The sequence below is a fragment of the Micromys minutus genome, assembly GCF_963924665.1.
Source record: "Micromys minutus genome assembly, chromosome: 4".
Lineage (NCBI taxonomy): Eukaryota > Metazoa > Chordata > Mammalia > Rodentia > Muridae > Micromys > Micromys minutus.
In genome coordinates, this window is record NC_137973.1 from 69,205,384 (window position 1) to 69,226,371 (window position 20,988).

The following is a 20,988-nucleotide window of genomic DNA, read 5'->3' on the forward strand; positions in this document are numbered from 1 at the left end:
GAGCTCTCTATTGTGAACTTTTGCCCTTGAGGCATCTTTTGGCCCAGTGCAAAGTCTTTGGATTTTTTCTGATGGTGCCAACCTCTTTAAAAACAATAAATATTTTGTCTGTACCCATCTGCTCAATTTTCTCAATTTTATGCTCCCCCTCAGCTAGAAATGTGACTAAGAGTAGTGAGGCATAACACAGCCATAATGTGAATATTATGCTTTCTCAGTTTTCCCACCAAATAAATTAGTTTAATTTTTGAATCCAATCTCACACAAGTTTCCAAGTGGTAGAAGTCAACTAGATCTTTCTCCAGAATACCCTAGTTCCTGATAGTCCTGGTTCTCCTACAAAACCTCACAAGCTTAGTCTTTCCTGACTGTATTTTGGCCTGCCTTCTTGTATTTTGAGCTCCATCAGAAAACCCCATCATGAGCTCTGATTACAACATTTCAGGTCTTCTTTATCCCTCGTCTCCAGACATATCTTCGTTCTCTCAGGAAAAATGTTTCCAAAGGTCTAAGATGCTAAGACTTAGTCATGACAACTGCCCTCATTTTCAACATCAATTCTCTTCATTAGGTACAATGCTCATTGCTCTGACTGAACGTCAGCCAAGAAGCAACTCAAGGGAAGAAGTGTTTATTTCGACTCATAGTTTGAGAGGATTCCATTAATCATGGTGGAGAAGCCATAGCAGCAGGTGAGCCCAAAGCAAAGGGAGTGCACATCTGGAATTCCTCACTGCCTCACATCATGGTAGAAAAGAAATCAGAAAGATCAAGCATAGTTTTGCTGACTTCCTTTGTCCACCAGTGTATGTCTAAATTACAATTTCAGACAGGCTCTAAAGTCTTATGCAAAATAAAGAATGGGCCTAAGTAGGCAAAGCACAGGAAGTTGGAAGACGTTTATGACCTGTGTTTCCAGTTGCCCCATTGTGTCTTAAAGACTGTGTTTCCCTGTAGTTATCCACGGCCTCTGGTTATTCTGCTTTTATGCCCCTGTCTTAGCCTTGGAAGAAGGGGTGTGATACAGATGTCCCATTTAGGGGTGAACATCCTACAATCTCTTATTCTCTGCATTTAGATTAGTCATGTGTCTTTGTGTTAACCACCATCCATTGCTAATAGAAGCTACTCATATGAACTCACCATGCTTGTGACAATGTGGTGGTTTGAATAGGTTTGGCCCCCATGGACTCATGTGTTTGAATGCTTGGCCTTATTGGAGTAGGTGTGGCCTTGTTGGAGAAAGTGTGTCACTGGTGGGAGTGGGCTTTGAGGGTTTTAGGCTCAAACCCACCCAGTGTGAAACTCAGTCTCTTCCTGGCTGTCTTTGGATCAAGATGGAGAACTCTCAGCTTCTCCAGCACCATGTCTGCCTGGATGCTGCCATGCTTCCTGCCTTGATCATAATAGACAAACCTCTGAAACTATAAGTCAATCCCAATTAAATGCTGTCCTTTATAAGACTTGCCTTAATCATGGTGTCTCATTACAGCAACAAAACCATAACTTGCATGCATAAAATCTGTGCAAGTTCAAACAGGCTCAAATCCCAGTGTGGAGAGGGTAGGGGGGCACAAAGTCCCACTTCTAGAAGAGCAGTTAATGGAAAGTGATTGCTACTAGGAGAGAGAGAATATCCGTTTTCTTTTAGAGTGTGGCCCTGGTAAGTTGAACACATTCCAGGTAAGGTTCACACATCCAAGAATATATGGACAGCACAAATGGGTCTTCATGGTTGAGAGAAATAAAGAGGATACAGGGATGAATGGATCTGGAAAGAGTTATGGTGGGGGAATGAATATTATCAAAACACAATTTTTTTTGAAGAATTAATAAATTTTTTAAAAGAACTATGACTCTGTGTTGCTACAATACCCACAATTGTGAAGCTATGAAGGCAATCTAAGTTAAGTGCCTAACAATAAAGGAATAGAGAGGAAAAAATATTTCACATATACAAAGGAAGCCTTTTCGGCCATAAGAATACAATTACATAATTTACTGGAGGAGGGAGAGCATTCTATGAAGTGAATCAAGCCTGTCTCAGAAAGAAAATAGTATAGCCTTTCCCTTACCCGTGGCTTTTAAAACATTTTTATTTATTTTATGTATATGTGCACTGTCCTCAGACACACCAGAAGAGGGCATCAAATCCCATTACAGATGGTTGTGAGTCACTATGTGTTTGCTGGGAATTGAACTCAGGACCTCTGGGAGAACAGTCAGTGCTCTTAACCACTGAGCCATCTCTCCAGCCCTTACCTGTGGCTTCTAGATTTCACATGGCCACATAAATCATGCAGGTGCATGTTAAATGAAAGCAAATTCAAAACCGTGTAGGGGAACATAGAGGATTGGGGAGTGGTGGGGAAGGGAGATTGGGAAACTAGGTAAGGGTAAACATGTAGTATATACACATAAGAAATTTAAATAGATTAACAGGAGCAGATAATTTATGTAAAGAATTCTGCCTCCCGACTTTGCTCCTCTCTAACTTAGCACCGGTCACTTGTGGGCGATCTCGAGTCATTATCATCTCTGTTCTTCTCCATGGTAGATTAGAATTGATATCAGCATCGTTGTAATCCAATTCGAGTGTCTAGGTCCATACACACTGCTCATACACAGGACGACTCTCCCTGTACCACAGCGCCAACCCTTTCTCATTGGCCAAATGCTAGGATAAGCTTTGCCCCTTTTTGTAAATCTCACCCTACAAATTTGAATGGTTTTGTTGTTGCTGCTGCTGCTGCTGCTGTTGTTGTTGGGTGTGTTTGTTTGCTTTAGCCTTGCTCTTTAATGGGCAGACTATGTGAAATTCTTGGTGGTTAAAGTTTCCTACTGGTGGGACATACCTTGCATACGTATCTCTGTCACAACATTTGGCTACTAGGTTAAGATGAAACACGCTTTCCGCCCCCTTCATTTATTATTATTAACCAAAGAAAAATATTTAGGGGAGTTTGTTTCCTGTGACCCTTTCTGAGAACAAACGTTCAGATTTGCTTAAGCTCCTTCGCATCCGAGCAAAATGGGCACTTTGTGTTGATGCTCACCGACACTGTATTTAACCACCTCCTATCACGCATGTGCCCGACTGTGGCCAGCAATGTTCCCACAGCATTCCAGCACTCAGAAGGAGAGAGCTGTGCTGTCCACGCTCCCTAGATTCCTAGAACCGCAGAGAGGCTTTCCGACTTGGGTCGCTAGGCTCGCTGCTGCCAAGCCTTTCCCGCACCACCCACTTTACCACTTTAAGACACTGTGTCCCGAAATCTGCTAACATCTGCATTTGAGGGTTAGCGAGACAGGTGCTGTTCGTGTTGATGAAGCGAGACACCATCTGCATGGAAAGGTCGCGCTTAATCATCTCAGCTCTTCTGAGCAGAGAAAGCACGGGCTGAGGGGGAGCCTCCAGCTCTCCGGTTATTGTATCTAAGCAGCAAAAGCCGCCGCTGACTCAGCGCAATGAAACCAAGTCAGCTGAGCGCCTTTGGATGCTGCGGGCCTTCTCCAGATACTTCACTTTCTTTGTTGACCCGCACTATGAGTGATGTCAGAGACGGTGGGCAAGGATGAGGAAGGCAGCTGGCCAGCTGTGATAGCCGTGGGGTACCACATAAGGCATAACCTTAGATAAGATAAAGGGTCTACCTTAAAATTCCCACTGGTGACAAATGTAAGGAGACAGCTCAGCCAAGGTGTCTGAACACTTTGGGGGTTGGAGTTCCAAAATGAGTGGGACCCCATTCAACAAGAGGGAAACCATGTTGGGTAATGGAAACCTAGCCAATACCCAATACTGATGACCACATGGATTTTGGAAAGGAACCTACAATTGCCACGTTACCAAATCAGTAAAAGCCTTCACTACATCCTGAATATTTCTCCTGATACCCACAGGTACATATAGTACTCATGTCACATCAAGGAGACTTCTCTTTGCAACAGACAGACTGTTATAGAAAATCATGACTCATAAAAATGCAGAGCTGTGGTGCTCAGTCCCAACAGATATATCTACGACATAACTCCTGCACCTATGGCTCAGCAATCATAGCAGGAGATGGGGTGGGAAGAATGCAGGAACCAGAGGAATAGGAAGTTTGCTGTGAGACTGTCTCCTAGAAATGCCAGAGAAGTTACTCCATGAAGTCTCACTAACATGGCTGCCTAGACAGGACCTGAACAAGGATGGTACCAACAGATACGCTAATATGATGCTTATAAGGAATCAACCCAGACAAAGAACAGAGGAAGGAAGGAATGCTGAGAGCAGGAGAAATAGTCTTCCACAGGGAAGGGCACACCAATAGATTATCTGATACCCAAATGATCACTGTGCACCAGATAACCTATTGGTGCAATCCTGAAAACATACTTACAAGTAACATTAACAGTTGTATTTAAGAACACAACACACATAAATACACACACACAGACATTCATGTGTTCACTCGTGCAAACACACACACACACACACACACACACATACACACACAGATGTGCACACAGTTAAAGAGGCCATGAATTTGAAAGAAAGCAAGGTACACCTAGGAGTTGGAGGGAAGAAAAGGAAGGGAGAAAATGATGTAATTATATTAAAGTATCTTAAGAATAATAGTTTTTTTTAAAAAGGAGAAATGAATGGGAGGGGACTTAGAACTTCTGGGGAGCATCGTGGAAGACATGGCTTCAGTTTTGCTGTGTGACAGGTTGCGCCAAGAGGTTTTGGAATATGGAGATACTCAAGGCTCTGCTCTGCCAGGCTTAAGATGGGCTTGACACATTGCTTTAAACCACTGTCTTTCCTTACTGACTCCAGGGTTGCAAAACCCAACTGTGGTGCTGTTCATAAAATTAACAAAATGTTTTCTGAGCTAAAATTAAGTCAATGGTAAAGTCAGACCTTAGCTTTTGGATGCACTAAAGGTACTTGAACGACTTTCTTTGAAATTGGATCAGCAAATCTCTTCTCTCTCTCTCTCTCTCTCTCTCTCTCTCTCTCTCTCTCTCTCTCTCTCTCTCTCTCTCTCTCTCTCTCTCTCTCTCTCTCTCTCTCTCTCTCTCTCTCTCTCTCTCTCTCTCTCTCTCTCTCTCTCTCTCTCTCTCTCTCTCTCTCTCTCTCTCTCTCTCTCTCTCTCTCTCTCTCTCTCTCTCTCTCTCTCTCTCTCTCTCTCTCTCTCTCTCTCTCGCAATAACCTTGGAAGCTATGAGTTATCATTGCAGAAAACAGAACTACTCTCGCCACCCAGCGGTGGGCTTAGTTCGTGGGTGAGTACCCAGTCTCCCACACAGACTCAGGCAGGACCCCTGTACTGAGGATATCTCGCCACTAGGTGGCAGTCATACTGTATTGGGGCTGGGATTGTTTTATGAGTTTAGCCCTCTGGTTGCTTCACCCTCCCGTTTACATGTTTACATTATCTTTAAAGTGGTTGACTAATGCTTGTATCTCACATTCATGGAAGATGCTAAAGTACTCATTCACAACGATTCAGGTGTAGTGCCTAACCTGTCTTGTCAAGTTTTGCATGGTTTAATTCTTAATTCTGCGTCTCATTAAATGCTTTGGAGGTTTTTGTTTTCTCTTTTGAGACATGGATTCCGTGGAGTAGCTGAAGCTGTCCTGGAACTCACTCCACAGACCAGTCCAGCCTCAAACTCGGAGATCCGCCTGCCTCTGCCTCCCCAGTGCTAGGATTAAAGGCCTGGTTACATTTCCTACCTGTCTTCAGACTCCATAGGTAGCAGAGAACTTCTGGTCCTCAAAGGGCTGAGGTTACCAGTCTCTGCTGCCACACCCAGTTTGTGCAAACTCGGGGCTTCATGCTAGCCAAGCACTTTACCAACTGAGCAACACCCCCAACTTCTAAAACTTTGAGATCACTACCAAAAAGATTTAAATCAACCAAAAGTAACCGGAATTGAAAGCTTCTGTTTTTTTTTTTTTTTTTTTTTTAAGATTTTATTTATTTCTGTTATGTATGCAAGTACACTGTAGCTGTGTTCAAACACACCAGAAGAGGGCATCAGATCCCATTACTGATGGTTATGAGCCACCATGTGGTTGCTGGGAATTGAACTCAGGACCTTTGGAAGAGCAGTCAGTGCTCTTAACCACTGAGTCATCTCTCCAGCCCTGAAAGCTTCTGTTTTATTTCTAAAACATGTTTAACGACCCTCCCCTTCCCTCCCCCACAACCCAAAATGCACTATTCTTTATAGGGCTTAGTCTTTGTTTTTTTTTTTTTTTTTCCTCTTTAGCCTATTTAGTAAAATATAGATTTTCTTATTTTTTTTCAATTTACAATAAAGCCTGAATGTATCTATACAACGACTGAAGCAGAATCCTGTCACTTAATAATTAAAAGAAAAAAGAAAAAAGGAAAAAACACCGCTAACAAAAAACAACCAATCACAGGATTCTCAGAATCACAACCAAAACAGTTTACAATAGTTTCCTGCAGGGACAATGGTTTGGATACAGGGAGGTGGAACTGAAACCATGCAAAATTATGAGGAACTAGAAGATGTTTCCAGAAAAAGTATTGTGAAGTGAGGAGGGAAGAGAGGAGGGCACAAACTAAGCAGGTGGAATCGATTGTTACCGGAGACCTAGTGGAATGAAACAGAAATATTGAACTTGGCCCCGAAAGGAACCAGAGGTGTAAAGGCTGCAGAGGAACAGAAAGCGTGTGCTTCCGAAGGGCCATAAAGTGGGCAGTGTAGTTAGTACACTGAAAATAAAAGCCAAGGGCTAGAGTTGGGGACTCTCACGAGTTGTCACTAGCCTGAAAAATCCCCACCAGAGTCCTGGAATCTTCATGTTGAGCAGCCACTCCAAGTGAGTCTCATATTCTGCAAAGATTGAGTACCATCAGCAAAGCCCATGCTAGAGTCTGCAGATCAAAATGGCGTGGTGATGGATTTGTGGTTCCTAGGCAAGTGATTTATACTGTGAGCTCCTGTCAAGTCAAAATGCCTTAGGACCTAACCAGCTTTATAGCTGGTGTCCGTCCACACTTCTAAACAAAAAAGGTCTCTGTCATTCCTTGGACCACCTGTGTCCGTGCGTGCATGTGTGTACATATATGTTGGTAGTCAGGCGAATAAGGGGGTAACTTTCAGAAAGAAAGATGGTAAGTTATTCTCTCCTGGTAAAATGAGCCGATTTAAGCCAGATGAGAGTATATAAAGGCAAAAGAAAGAGGCCAGAAGAAGACAAGAGGTGAGGGGGAAGAGGAAAAGAGAATGAGTGAACACGGGGTGTGCAGTGTGTGTGTGTAGTCACCAAAATGTCTGAATTATACAAGGAAGAACCTCTGGGAGAAGGGCAGCCCAGTCTCTGGGCTTGAAAGTTTAAGGTAGAGGGCAGGGTATGCCGAGTAGGGACCTGGACAACCTGGCGGCAGCTCATGCAAACAGAAGGTTTGCAGTAGGGACTGCTGGGTCCCAGGGATGTGACCACACTCTGACCATCAGCAAGGCTTTTGTGGCTCCAGAGGTCACTTGTTCACACTGGTGACCTTGGGCCCAGAGGTTCCATCAAGTAAGATCTTGAGCCTAGTCCAGATTTAGTATTTACACTCATGTGAACCAGTGTGACAGTCCGAAGAGGAGAAAGGGTTGGAAGTTGACTTCAGAAGTGAAGGTTTATGGCCTCAGGGCTTGGGGTAGGTTGATTCCTGGTCCTAGTGATGTAGTCTGCCTTACAGTCCAGTGAGATTTTTATATCTTGGCTGGAGACAGCACTGTTCTATGCAGCCGTGTCATTCCTAAGTAATCTTGGGTCCTTCAGCCTTCTGAGGTCATCTTTTCTTTAGTAATCCACATTAATAATAATTCCAGTTTCCCCTAATCCATGTGGTTTGATAAATCTAGTAACACAGCACACCAGAGAGATTTCCACAAGTTCTGGAGGCTAACCCTCTCATGGTTAATGCTTTCCCAACTTCTTACTGCCATGGAAATGTAGGTGATTCTCCACACCATCTACCCCAGGCTCCTCCACCCCATCTCAGCCTTCTAGTGAAAGTGTTGAGGGACCAGATTTTCCCCAACAGTTTGCTCTAGGACTTGGCAGCCAACTTATATGGTCCAAGTGTAGCTTAGAAAACTTAGAGGAAGCCTTACCATACAGTGGTAGGTTCCAGGCTGAATTTCTCCAACCTTAAAGCTCATTGCCGAGTAAGCAGTTTACCCTGTGCTCACTAGTCCACAACCTGCTCAGGACCCTTTCCTACTTGACAGACTCATTTGAAGGAACAAAGTCTCACCTGAGAGGGAGGCCAACATTTGCAACCCTGGAGCACATGCTAAGAGCTCCACATGAGAGCTCTCACTGGCCGTGCCCTGGGTTATGGGGAGGGAATGTCTCCTCTTGTGCTGTGGGTAGTTAGAGAGTGTGTCTGCGGCAGCATTGAGTTTCCTGTTATCTGAGGAAGGACCTTTCTTTCTCCCTTAAGAGAAGAACGAGACCTGGAGAGTCAGGCAGCCTAGCAGCAAGTCATAGTGAGAAACTTCACTGCTTTTCTAGAAACTTCTGGATGCATACAACATGGGATGCCTACGGTGTTGGCAGATGGATGGTTTGGATCCAGAAACCTCAGGAGCAAACTCTACAATGATGTTCCTGGGATTGACAAACTAATGTGTCCTGGGGGCTAGTAAAGTCATTAAGGAGGAGAAGGGGGTGCGGTTTCACAAATTCTTACACCCTCCATTAATGGGCAGAAAAGATATACCATCTTTTCAATATGCAAACCAAAGGTGGATAACTACCCTAAGGTGTGGTCACAGCATCTTAAACTTTTAATGTTTAATGCACACTTCATCGGGCGTACTGACTGAATACAATCCGACTGAATGGGTCTGTGGTGAGGGCTGGGGCCGAGGGCTTCATCTGGGAGGAGTGACGCTGATGGTTCCATATGATGTTTCCATCCTGTGAGAGAATGTTCTGGTTGCCCTTCCCACCAACCTAAACCACCATGGCCAAATTAATTAAAGCAAGACATTGATTAAAGCAAGCTTTGAAAATCCATGTACACAGGCTGCCTTCCCCTGAAGGTTGTGTACAGGAAGTCAGCACTGAACTTGAGGAAAGACAAGGTTTTTAGCTAACAGTAGGAAGTTTGCAAATGGGAGATTTGTTGTGCGAACTAGGTGGGATTAGAGAAGCAGAAGGTTAGCACAGCAAGTCAGCATCGTAGCAACCCTCCTGAAACAGACATGATCGCCGTTCCTGGAACAGACAGTACAGGACCTTTTGTAGATATGGTAAGGGATAGCCCAGACCTGGAGAAACAGAGGTCATAAGCAGGATGAACCTAGTTTGTCTTTACTAAAGATGGCTTTTAAGCCTAAGACTGACTTTGACGTTCACATAGTGGGTAAACTGAGGCAGGCAGCCCTTAAGGGTCAGTGCTTAGAGCCTCTGATGGGGTGGATCCAGATACCTCCAGGGGCTGCAGCCAAAGGCAGCCAGCGATTAGAGAAGCTGCTCAGCAGACAGGTTTTTCTCCCCTGAGGGAACAAAGCTTAATTTACTGGGACCAGCATTCTTTGTGGCCAGTGGAAATAGAAAGAACTCTTCTAACTCCTTAGGGCTAGTGAGAAAGAGAAGGAAAGAGAGAAAAGTCACACACACACACACACACACACACACACACACACACACACACACTGAATGGATGAAATGAAAGGTGGAATCCAATAATTTCCTATATGCAAATATACATGCATACATACATACACAGAGACATGCATGTGTGGGTTGATGTCTATATGCAGGTGAGGATGAGCACAAGATAAGGCAAGGCCTGTGATTGGGCAATGAAAAAGAAAGGTAGGCACAGAGTTTTCTGAGAGGAGAGAGAGAGAGAGAGAGAGAGAGAGAGAGAGAGAGAGAGAGAGAGAAGAGAAGAGAAGAGAAGAGAAGAGAAGAGAAGAGAAGAGAAGAGAAGAGAAGAGAAGAGAAGAAAGAAGAAACTAAAATGGAGGAAGGACGACGGGGATCCATGTGGCTTTAACTAGGCACAGGTAGCTATGAATATAAGCTATGAATTATTACGTATAAGGAATAAATTATTACAGGACAATTTGTCTTATCTAGTTGGGCAGTTTATATCAATATCAATTGGCTCTGAGTTTATTGTGTGGACATTTTGTGGGGTGAGAATTTACTGATATAAATCTCAATGACAAATTACAAGCTTTAATTTTTTTTTTTTATTTTGCCGGGTTACATGGATTTGTGACCTAATCTAACCACAATAGGCAGTCGTTGCATGGGGCTGGAGTGGCAGTGACCCACCATGGGGCTAGTCATGGCAGGGACATCTCCACTGGGGTCAGAGATTAGTGGGGATAGTGTGGCATTGTACCTTCTTCTTCTTCTTTTTCTTCTTCTTCTTCTTTTACATTTTTTCAATATCTACTGCTGCATACATATATACAGACCTACAGACAGACATATGCATATTTACACATAGAATGGTTAGAGCAAAGCTCCAACAAGCAGGCTCCAAGTATTCCATACACACATACACACATAAACACACACAGTTGGTGGATGGAAGGAACAATGCTCCAACCGCATCCCCTCGCACCAGCTTAGCAAATACACACATAATTGATGGGTGGGAGAGACAATGTTCCAGCCACACCTTTTAAAATTCTTCCACTAATCACATATTCCAGCAAAACCTTTTAGGCAGTGTACAATTACAATGTAATTGCATCTCAGTTTTCTTCTGGTAAATGATTATGAAAAAAACAATGTGCCTTCTAAAACCTTTACAAGAAATAACACTATGTAATAATACAGGTAGAGAAACAATGTATTCTAAGCAACCCACGCACATTCATAACCAAGCAACTTGTTATGGATGAGCAAAGTCTAAGCAGGAAGATAGCTTTCTCAGACAGTTTCTCTTACTGGCAGGCAGCAATTTGTGGTTATGAAGAAAGAAGATATCATTTTATTATTTAACTTTAAAAGTAATCTTGTAAGAATCTTAAGAGTCACAAATCTAAACTTTTATATAAGAATCAGTCGTATCTACCTTAAATCCTCAGAATGCACCTCTACTCACCAGCAACTCTTATTAAATCACATCAGGAAGCTGAGGGAAAACATGGGTGTAAGAAACCAATCCTCACCAGTCCAGCCTCAGTGAGAGTCACGTCAGCCAGCGCTGCCATTGTTCTTGTTCCCTGACCATAAAGTGTCCCTAGCTTAACTAATAAGAGAGTGTCTTTGTGTGCGTCATGTTGTTCTCTAAGATTGTCTACATCAGAGCCAGCAGTAAAAACATCTCGCCCTAGCTAGACTAACAGCTTTATTCTTCCAAGTGTTTTCTAAGGGTGGTGGTCATTGTTGACAATCTATGTCTCTAAGTTCTTCTCTAGGACAGTGACAGGTTCATAATCTGCTCCAGGAGCAATGCTTTAAAGAGAACAAGCATTAATATTGTGAATGCCAGAGATGCTGCCCAGTGAGGGACTGGAAGCCCCCTTTAAAGTAACAGAACAAAGAAAGGCATAAAGACACTTTTTGAATTGTCAGTGGAAACATCAGAGAGGTGGGTTATAGCAGAATGGAGAAACGTCTGTTTGGGCCTCAGGTGCTCTCTGATGACAGTCTCAGCTTTTGAGTTGGTGGAAGCCAGTCATCTGCCAAGTTAATGCATTCCAGAGAAAAAACAAGGCTCTGTTTGTACATTCCAAATGATTTCCCTAATGGTCATTAAGCCTCTAGGACAGGTCCAGTAGAGCCAATATATGTTTATTCAGAGGACTAAAGATGGCCCAAGATAACTTGTCTCTGAACTTAGAACATTCCAAACTCTCCGCAGCTACTGAAGTTCAAATCAGTCAGTCTTGCAGAAGGTTTGTTCTGAAGAAACCTGGGAACTGTTGCTCGTAGCATTCCAAGCAAAGTGTGTCTTCTCACGGCTTCCATCAGAGGTTGTAGCTGAGTCTAGACCCATAGCCTGGGCTACCTGATCCTTGCCTCCCACACAGCTCTTCGTGCACCTCTACAGAGCAGTGACCACCAGTGATTATGGTTAGAATGTCTGAAGCAAATAAAACAAGACTGCCCGCCCAGCCTCAGAGGACACAGAAGTCTCGGAGGTCACCAAGAGTTTTAGCAGAAAACATGAAGGAATAGGCTTGAATGAACAAGAACAGATCAAAGGAATGGAAAAGGTGTCTGTGGAGGATTACGCTTCTACCTTTGAAGGAATTTAATGACGGAGAGCGAATGAGCAGAGGGCAGGGAGAGCTTTTACAATTCAGCCCTGCTGCTTTATTACTTCAACTTGTGACTGGAAAACATAATTTGAAGGCTTTTCAAGAAATCTCTTAGCAATTTGATTGTTTTGAGTGTGTTCTACAACTCACTAAATCCCCCACAACTGCTGAATTAGGTGTAGGAAAGACATGTAGAATCTGCCGTCCCCATACCACTATGAGATACTGATTATTTTGAGTTAAAGGCTGTGGACAGACAGCAGATTTAAGAGGGGCTTCCCCCATTTGTCTTCCTAAAAGCATATGAAAGGTCCCTCCTGTATCAGAAGGAGAGATGTTCTGAAAACCAGAGCTGGTGTTACAGGAGACCAAGGGCTGCAGAAACAGAATGCAGTGTCAGGATTAACTTTGGCTGACTGTGGACACCTTCCCCACCTGGGCTTCCTTTCACTAAAAGGACATTAGCAAAACTGTGGCTCTCAGATGTTATGTGAATGCCCTGTAAAAGATCACCATCCTTGTGACACAGGGCTTTGGGGTTTTCCCCTTAGCTCACTATTTTCAGGAGGCGTTCCCTTAACACAGTTTCTATTTCTGACCAAGTGACCCTGGTGAAATCCTTTGTCCAGGGACACAAGAGTCTGGAATGGGGTGCCCTTAGCATCTTTTTGTTTTTTTCTCTTTATTTATCTTTTGGGATACTAGTCTGAAGCCTACTCCAAGCACATTTTCTCTGAAACTCTGGGCTTTCTCACCCTTTCTCTGACACCCCCTCCTCTTTCTCACCTGCTTGCTGAGCTCCATGCTCAACTTCAAAGTCTTCTCCTTCATGACAGCTGACTGAATTTATAGTTTGCCTGCCCTTTGGTTTGTCTTTCAAACTCAAATGAAATGACTCCTGTGCTTCCTTCTGAGGCAGCTTTTAAGTTCTTTTGATAAATGTGTCTAAGAACTCACAAGAGGGACTGCTCAATTCCTTAGTAACAATGAGGGAGTTGAGACCAAGAGAAATCTGTATGCCGGCCATTGTTAAAGAAAAACTCACAGTTAGCTGCCTTCCTCTAAGCACCTTTGAACACACTAGCAAATTTACCACTCAAGTCAAACTTAGTGAGTAAGCCTTTGGCCCTAACGGCTTCTTTTGTTTCCATTTCTGTTATAAAGGACCCTGTGTACATATAAAAGAAATTAACAGCTCATTTCCTTTTTCTCCTGTCCATGTTTTGTCTGTCCTAGCTGAGGATGTGAGAGGATGACACAGAGAGACACCTACAGCCAGGGGACCACTGACAAGAACGCAGACAATGGTGGTGTCAGAGCTGGACAACAATGTTACCTGAACTCACTTACCTGCAGCCAAGAAGGAGACTTTACTTTAAGTCAAGAGTCAAGCAAATGAAAAATTGGGGGATATTTGTAATGTTAAGAGTAGAGTCACCCTTCCATATTTCGGGTAGTCAATACAGTAAGTATTCTCTGTGACTTATCTCATAGGGCGCTGCTCCCCCCTCTCCCCTTTGTGGTTCTAGAGACTGAACTCAGTGTCTCCCAAATGCTTGGCAAATGTTTCACCACTGAGCTATAACCCAGGCGTATTTATTTATTAAATGTTGAGACAGGGCTTCACTAAGTTACCCAGGCTGGTCTTCAACACATTCTGTAGTCCAAGGTAGTTCTTCAATTTGCAATCCTCCTGCCTCAGCTTTCAAAATAGCTAGAATGTATAGGCCTGACCCATCTGGCCCAGCTACTGATCTTTATAAAACTAATACTACCCCTGTGGCTGGTAACCAGTAGCTGACATTTTATATCAAATTGTTTGGCCAATGAATTTCATATGCAGTGAGGGTGACTGCATATTAAGTTGCCACTTAAATTATTCAAGATGATTATTTAGATGTTAAAATTCCTTAAAGGTACACTCAGTGGGGGTCCCTTGCCACACTCCTTGCTAACCCATTGAACTGTGCCCTCATGGGGGAAGGGTTCCTTGCAAGGCATTCTGAGACAGAGCTCACTTTGGGGGATGAGGGGACCCTTCTTCCCTACAGGTTAGATTCTCTTCCTCTCAATGGGACAAGTCACTGTCACCAGGACACAGAGATCTCAGAATATGAGGCAAACCCAGAAGTTCCATCCCACACCTCTAGGGAATGAGAACCACAGAAAGGCAAGTGTTTTGCTCAGGGCTTTATGAAACACAGTGACCCGATAAGGAATCTTCTAAGGAAATCAGTTTGCATAACCACTGTCATGGAAGGTTCTCCTTCCTAAGAGTAACTTCTGACTCCTCCCCCTCACCACTACCTCTTTTCAACCTGAATTTTATGACTATTCAACACTGGGAATTAGATTCACTAATCCTTTCTTTTGGAAAGAGAGCTAAAAGAGCCTTGTGGCCCACCTGTGACAATTAAGCCTCTTAGAGTTCTCTGTGTCAGTCACAGAACTGGGGCCCCAGCACTGGCTGTGGTCCAGCTGGGTTGCTATCTTTAGCACGACTCAAAGTTCTCCCCAGCAGTTGAGCCCAAGGCCACGTTTCCATCTCTTGGAGCTTGCATGTGGGATGATTCATTTCCTTGGGGGCCTATCTGGCATTGCTTTGTGAATCTGGCTCTGGCATTGCTTTGTAAGGGAATTTCAGAGAGCAGGGTCATTTGATCCCGGGGGACCCTTCTCCAGACCATCTATAGGATGGATTAATTTATGGACACCGCCATGAAGAAGCTGATTTCTGAGAGATGAGTATCTCTCAATCCACAATGCCGGCATCCAGTCTTCTGGCTTTAGTGGGCTGGGACACAACACACACTAGAGGCATTTCTTTTTTCAGCAGCATGCAGCCTGCAGGTGCTGTCAGATTTGGACAGGATTTCGTAAGAGAGACCACCTATCGGGAATGGGCTGGCCTGGGGAGCTCACTTGAAGTGGAGCGCATTCAAGACTCTGATGTGGATGCAAAGTTTACACTCTTCCCTGATGCCACACTGACCTGGAATCAGGGGAGCTTGTGTCTCAGGGGAGGCATAATTATCTGAAATCATTCCCATTCATGATAAGAAGGCAGGATGGAAAAGCAATGAAAATTACAGGGAGACAGGAAGGGAAGAGAGCCCCTCACTCCAGAGTCTCTTGAAGCCCCTCACCAGCTGGGAATCAAGAATCACAGCACAGTTCTGACAACTGCCATGAAGCTGCTGACACAAAGCCTGTTTCACATATATTTTTTTTCCAAAAAGAAATATTAAAATAGCAGCATGAGCTAAGCAAAAGGCTAGCTGATATGACCTTTCTCCTCTCTCTCTGTCATCAACCTGCAACTTTCTCAGAATCTCATCAGCAACCCCATTAACAGTAAAAGATGTATCCCAATCCCCTTGCATAACTCTTGTGGTGCACGGTTATGTTTTTATCAGATTGCAATCTGTCCTAGTCACTCCCAGGGCCACCCTGCTGCCACCTTTTATCAGAAGTAGGAGGAAGGAACACACCTTTCTTAATTACTCTTTAGTGGTAAGTGACTTAGCCATTGTTAAGCCACAGAAATGAACCAGCTCTGTGAGGCCTATGGCCCTGCCCTGCTCGTAGGTGGGCCTGTCCTTCCCCTGGTGCTTCAGTCTGGCTCAGCCTGAAATTCTTTTCTGTAACGATGTTAAATCTCTTACCAGAGTGGAGGCCCCTAAGAGCTTATGGGAAGCCCTCAGGCTGCTGGTGGCATTTTTGGGTTTTGTCCCCTGTTATCACAGACAGTAAGAAAACCAGGCTATTTATTGCTTTCATAGGAAATGTTGCTAGTTTCCTTTTTCAAAGTTTACATGTTTTTGATGTTTGGTTTTAGGACCGAATGCATTAGCAAAACTCAGTCTTGTCAAAAAGCACTCATTAAAACAAACAAACAAACAACGAAAACCTCTCCCACCTTGGCTTTGTGGAAACTATCTAAACAGCAAAAATAAATTGTAAGCCTACTAAAGTGCATTTTTCTTTCCCAATAATTTTTCCTTCTTCCTTGAAGTATAATGTAAAGAAACAATACAGGGATCCAGAACTGTTTGGAAGTAAATAAAATCAATCATACGGCCATTTACGGAATGCTGTGCGTAGAGGAAAAGGCCAGACATTTGCATGCACCAACTCCGGAAGCTGAAGTGAAGACAAATTATTCACCAGACTGAACAAACATAAAAATTCCACACCTGGGCATCAAATCTGCTGTATAGTTTTGTTTGTATCATTCCAGAATGTTCTTTATCGAAGTATGTTATACTCAGTGAAAGTGAAGTCTGTCACTGAATGTATTCGAGATCCTCGTACGTCAGGCAAAAATTGCAGTGATAATGCAATAATAATGCTAATAATTTTACTCTTCGGACAATTTCAACCAATAATTTCTTAGTGACACATGAGTGATCACTCTGGAAGTAAATGAAGATTTTACGTTTTCTTATCTCGAAGTCTTCATCCAACTTTTGATGTAACAGCTTACTTCTGGTTACTCTTGGCTGCCTGTTTTGCTGAGGGTTGTCTTGTTCTTCTACCCACAGGGAAAGCACATGGGTACGTGACTCAGTGGTGTGTTACTGGGACACCTCTGTGCTTCACAATGTCAGCCACACTCCCTACACACTGCAGAATCTTTGGGAATCTTAGAATTAAACACAAGACAAACCTGTTTGTGATGGGTAATTGGTTAATTAATGAATCTCAACTCTTAGGTGTGTGTGTGTGGTGTTTTCCCAGAGCCAAGGAGATCATAGTTCTGCGCTAGTCAAAAGGTGACTTTTTGGTGATTCGTATGCCATTATTAGGACATGAGTTAGAAGAAGCATATCAATTTGTACGTGTCCCAGAGCCATATCTTATCCTGTCCACCTCCGGACTGCTACTTCTCTATGTTTCCTGTCTACTTAGAAGAAATAAATGGCCTTTCAAACGCTCTCACTACCATGATGTACTATCCAACCAATGGTGAGCTAAACGCTTGAAAATCATGAGCCATGATGAATCTATCTTCCCTTAAGCTATTTTTGTAAGGCATTTTGGTCCTAGCAATTAAAAAGTCTTTTATAAGACACCAAAGGCAGTTGTCATTGTAAATAAAGGACCACTGTCGCTGGAATAAAAATAAACGAAACTTCACGTCAGCCATCAGGTGAAAAGGCTCATCTCACTTTAAAAAGGCAAATTACACACTTCACACTGTGTGTGTGCTTAACATATAACATGTAACATTCACCTCTCTGCCCAAATTTTCTAGAAAATGTTTGACCTCTGGGGGCATTTTTCACTTTCTTGTCCCTAACTTGGAAGACTCTCCAAGGTGGGAAATCATCTTAAATTTACCAAAAGGGTAACTTTCTAAATCAACAAATGACTCCAAACAAGCAGACTCTCACCCTGGACATGTACCAGTCTCTCACCCAGCAGGTGTCACTCTGTTAAAAGCCATCTGAGGATGTCAGGTGGGTATCTCCAACTGATGCCAAATGAGCTGTCTTTGGTGACTCTTCCAGAGCTCAGCACCAGCTGTGCTCCCCAGGCTCACCTCTCTATCATGACCTGTTTTCTAGATGCTTCTGAATCCTTGTCAGGAAGTGCCCTTAGTCCCCTCACAGTGACTGGGTGTAAGGTCAGAGTCCAGACTGGGTTTACTAATAATAGCTGATTCTGCAATGGGGCCATCTAGAGGATTTGAAAGTGCCTCTTTCCAGATTAGTGGGTGAGTTGCAGTCACTGTTCCTCAGCGTGGGGTGTGCATAACACGCTGTGAAGGGTGGCACACATGCACAGTCCTAACTAACTGTGGGCCGGTCGTCTGCTTTATTCTCTTTTCGAGCACTGGAATGTACCTAGCCATTCTCACTGTTTCTGACGCAGGTCCAGTCTTGGTTACACCAGATCAAGAACATGGAGATTTCTGATCTTAATCAGCTTAAAGAACAACAGAACAGAACAAAACAAAGTTCATCATTCATATCCCTAGCTGCATATCTCAAAGCAACTCAAAACCTTTATTAATTCCTTATTAACTATCCAAAGAAGCAAAGTTCACTCGTAGTCTGGCGTTCATCATTTAGTTTCAACCTACTTCCCCTCCCCCAGTACTTGGGATTGAATTTAGGACCATGCACATAGTAGGCAAGCACTCCACTACTGAGCTGCATTCCTAGCCTTCCACTTAATTTGTTTCAAGATTCATTTATTATATATAAGTATGCTGTAGCTGTCCTCAGACACACCAAAAGAGAACATCAGATCATATTACAGATGGTTGTGAGCTACCATGTGGTTGCTGGGATTTGAACTCAGGACCTCTGGAAGAGCAGCCAGTGCTCTTGACCACTGAGCCATCTCTCTAGCCCCTTAATTTTTAAAAACTTTTTATTTATTCTCTGACAACTTCACATATGTATAGTTCCGCTTTAATATATCCACCATAACTTCTTATGTCCACTCTCCCAGAGATCTCAACATGTCCCCTTCCCATCTTCATACTGCTGCTACTCTCCCTCCTCCTCCTCTCCCTCCTCCCTCTCATCCTCCTCTCCCTCCTCATCCTCTTCCTACTCCCCTCCTCTCCCTTCTCCTCCTCTTCCTCTCCCTCCTCCTTCTCTCCCTCCTCCCTCTCATCCTCCTCTCCCTCTTCACCCTCCTCCTACTCCCCTCCTCTCCCTTCTCCTCCTCTCCCTCTTCTCCCTCCCCCCTCATCCTCCTCTCCCTCCTCACCCTCCTCCTACTCCCCTCCTCCCCCTTCTCCTCCTCTCCCTCTTCTCCCTTCTCCTCCTCTTTCTCTCCCTTCTCCTTTTCTCCCTCCTCCTTCTCATCCTCCTCTCCCTTCTCCTCCTCTCCCTCTTCTCCCTCCCTCCTCCTCTTCCTCTCCCTCCTCTCCTCTCTCCCTCCTCCTCCTCTCTCTCCTCCCGCTCCTCTTTCTTTCTCTTTCTTCTTCAAATCCCCCAAATCCACTTAGTGCTGCCTGCACAGCTACAGGCAACCTGCCAGGGGTAACAGCACAGGAGAAACCGGAGCCTTCCCAACAGCTATCAGCTTCTAAGCTGGGATGGGGCCTCATGAGCCCCTCTCCCTCCGCAAGGAATGTTGACTGATTTGATTTTATGTAGGTAACTAGGGCAGCTGTGAGTTTGTAGGTGTAATGGCCACTGCACGGACAGCAGCATCTCATGATTCTTTCCATCATCCTCCAGTTCTCACAGTCTCTGTTCTCTCCTGTGATGTTGCTGGGTCCTTGGGTAAGTTAATAGAGACATCTGAGCGCTCAGCAGTCGGTTGTTGTTAGTACGTTGGCCAGTTATGAGTCTCTGCATTACTTACGGTATTAATTACTGTCTACCACAACAGACACTTCTCTGACCAACGAGGCTCCATATTAATTAATGTATTAATTACTGTCTACCACAAACAGAAACAACAGCAACACAAATCTGAGTCTAAACATACTTAGAAGACAGTTTGGCACAATTTAGCAAAACGCCTTCAGTAGCTTCCCTTTTAGGGTCTATCACTTCCCTAATTTGGGGCTTTTGGGAGGGTTTACAGTAGCAGGATTCTTTCTTGAGGAGCAGGCCTCAGATGGACTCAGAAAGCAGTTGGTTACTACCGTACCGGGCATGCCAGGTATGCATACTTGGCCTGGCAGGTCAGTAGTGTTATCATGTGGGGTACAATGAATGTCTTCTCTCCACACAACAGTCTACACAGCACCTTCTGCTCTACGAAAGCTAGCCACTAGGTGAGAAATTTCCCAGTCAGTTCCAGCTCAATTTCTATGTGTCCTGTAGCCAAAGTATGATGTTGTCAGCTCACCCTATTTTTTAAAAACTCGTTCTGCATTATGGCTTAGAGAAGCTATATTCATCCAATAGAGAAACCTATTCATCCCAATAGGTTGTATATTTTATATTCTTGTGTGTTCACTTTCTTTATTATGATTATTATTGGTTATATATTATCTATATATGTTATCACTGTATAAAATATTATTTATAACCTTTGATATAGGAACATTTATCTTCCTAGCGAAAAGAATAGCAAAGTCTGTTTTTTGATGGGTTGTGTTCCCATGGCTTTGTGATCTCTTGGGTACAAAATGTCACCCTTAGATGTAGCCATTGACTATGACAATTAATTAAGTACAGATGTCCTCAAAAGCCATTTGGAAAGAAGGTAATCTTGGGCCTGCTCCATGCATATTAATCCCCAGGGCTGTGGCAAGAGAACAGTGTCATTTTAATTCAATTTGACTAGCAGTAGCTTTGTTTAGACACCTGCTCTTCTCCGGCAACCAAAGGTAACTGATATCTGCGCGCCTGTACGTGCCCAGACCGGCATCCAGTTCCAACCTGTCAACAAAAATAATCGTTCTTGAGCCATCTGTGTGAATCTGACATTTGCTCATTTCTTATCTTCAAACTGTTCTTGAGCAACGAAGGGACTGCTCACCACAATTCTCGGAATGGTTCTCCATAGTTTCTTAGGAAAGGCACATTTAGGGCTTGGGGGCATTCAGAACAACACTGCGGCCAGGCAACCAGGAAGGGAAGGGAAGGCTGGTGGCTAGAACTCTCATCCTCCACGAGGAGGCTCAGGGGCTTGTCTATGCTCCGGCTCCTGTTTCTCTCGCCTGTCATTCTCTCCTACCTTCCCTCCTCTATCTAATCTTACTCCTCAGTCCTTTGAGATACTGCTCCTGCTGCAGGACTTCACCTTGCT